Source organism: Aotus nancymaae, unplaced genomic scaffold (genome assembly GCF_030222135.1).
Source record: "Aotus nancymaae isolate 86718 unplaced genomic scaffold, 86718_ANA_hifiasm-v0.15.2.pri h1tg000009l, whole genome shotgun sequence".
Taxonomy (NCBI): domain Eukaryota; kingdom Metazoa; phylum Chordata; class Mammalia; order Primates; family Aotidae; genus Aotus; species Aotus nancymaae.
The window spans coordinates 23,352,435-23,354,599 of record NW_026988420.1 but is presented as its reverse complement, the minus strand read 5'-3'; the positions used below and the strand labels follow the sequence as shown (position 1 = coordinate 23,354,599).

At 40.1% G+C, this 2,165-nt stretch overlaps 1 non-coding gene across 1 annotated transcript; it reads right to left on the bottom strand.

Moving 5' to 3' along the window:
* Nucleotides 1-1,636: 1,636 nt before the first annotated feature.
* Nucleotides 1,637-1,699, bottom strand: LOC135273885 (U7 small nuclear RNA). Its single transcript, XR_010341673.1, has one exon. It is a non-coding gene; the product is annotated as a U7 small nuclear RNA (small nuclear RNA).
* Nucleotides 1,700-2,165: the final 466 nt, after the last annotated feature.

The following is a 2,165-nucleotide window of genomic DNA, read 5'->3' as shown; positions in this document are numbered from 1 at the left end:
GTGAGGCCAGTTGACCTTTGTTGCCTAGTTTCTGTAGATCTCCAGGCTGTGCTGATGGACAAAGATTCTTTCTCTTCTCTACCTTGGAAGAGAGTTTTGTGACTGATTTTATGAAGTGACAAAATAGCTTTACTTGAACTTGTCAAATAAAATTTAATGATTATTGGAAATTCTGAAATAGAAATGGGGAAAAATGGGATTTTTATTGGGAGAAACTCCCCAAATAGCTATTAAACACCAATTTCACAAAAGCAGGACTTTAATTGCCTGTGAATCCATTTTGCCAATGCTAAGGTGCCTTAAAAAATTAAAATTGTACAAAATGAGAGGTTATTATGAAAGCAGAAGATGCCATGTTAAGAGTAGGAAAGCTTCCTTCATTTGTCCTGTTGGTAATTTGCAATCTCTAAATTATAGGACATGGTATAACAGACCTTCCTTAATCTAATATCCCACATTTCCCAAGTAATCTAAATAGTCTAACCTCTTAGCCTTCACAGGACACTCCTACTCACTCTAATCATTGCTGCTCCCTGGAGTCTTCTGTCTCCTCTATTTTCTTGTCATCTGGGGTAATTTTCAATTTTTACATGGTTGTCTCTGTCTCCCTCCCACATAGACACACACACACACTCTTTTTTTCTCTCTCTCTCTCACACACACACACACACACACACACACACAGAGTCACATGCACTCACACAGTGTGGAGAGATTTTAATCTCCTTTTGCTCTCCTCTCCCCAGTTTTGTAGTAAAGATCAGAAAGAAGATAGCAGTGCTGTTTTTGTGGATGTGGAGGGAGGAGATAATTGAGGATGAAAATCGGCTACTCTTCACCTTCCAGGTGCGCTGCATTTTCTCATGAGCTTGTAGGAGAGGGTTAAAGTTTACTCGGCTAGGAAGGAGTTATTTTCAGGAGTCTAGGGGATTTTCCAACAGGAGTGGGTTGGACTGTTTGCTGAAGCAGTGAGATTACAGGCGACCTGGTGAGGGTATTTGTAGCACTGACCTCTAAGCAGGGATGCATGTGTTAGATTCAGCCTCCCTTTGAGGTTTCTCAGGCTTGACTATTTCTACATCTGGCGGGTACATCACTGTTTAAAAAATAAACTCAAAAATTGAGAATAACCGTATCCTTGACAAGATGTATCCTTTTCTAAGGAGGATTGCTGCAGCTGCCTAACAATAAATTACAACATTCCACAGCTGTCTGGGCAGGAAATGAAGAAAATTACCCTGGCTATCTCAAAATGGGTGTTTGGGGAATGGGGGAGGGTGTATGAGTTGCTAGAGAGTATTCTGGAATTAAGGTGCTGGGCCTGATCAATCTTATCTTGGATTACAGGGTCCTTGACCATCAGATTTCAGAGGGTATTAAAAAATTTGAACAGTCTAAAATCAAACAGCATGGTTACATAGATTCCAGATAGTGAACTAAGGTGAAAAATATGTTATTTTTGGCCACGACCTGATTTTACTTCCTTTTCCTCCCATCCGATGAATACATTGCATTTAAAAATTAATATCCTAATTACCTTACAGTCAAATATGATGGAGCTATGAGTACAGGGATATCATTTATTAATCATTATTCCAATAGATGACTATTCACATTATTTTCTATTTTCACTTTCTATGGTTTTTCTAGTGTAAATCAGAAAACCTGCAAGACCAATTCTAAAAGAGCTGTAACACTTAACATTCAAATTTTTAAAAGATCTTGGTTGGTCGAGTAACTGTTCATTCGTTTGGTCATTCCATGTGCCCTCTACTCTGCTTCCTAAAGTTGCATTTCCCAGGCAAATCTAACAGCAGATTACTCCTCTCTCCCAGGGACCTCCAATGGTTCCCCATTGTCTGCAGCAAAGTTTATCAGACCTTCATGTGCATAAGAATCACCTGGGGATCTTGTTAAAATGTAGATTCTGATGCATTCGGTCCAGGGTGGAGCCCGGGCTTTTTGCATGTCAAAGTTTCCAGGTGTTTCCGAGGATGCTCTGCCTTTGACCTCACTTTGAATGGCAAGGTTCTACAGGATGGGCCTGTCACTCCACTCTCTGGCCTTCCCAGGAAATTATTGTTTTTCCAGATACATGCACAACCTCTGCTTCTATGCTTTTGGGATGCTAGTATTGTTGTACTGGAGTGAGCATAGAAAGTCAA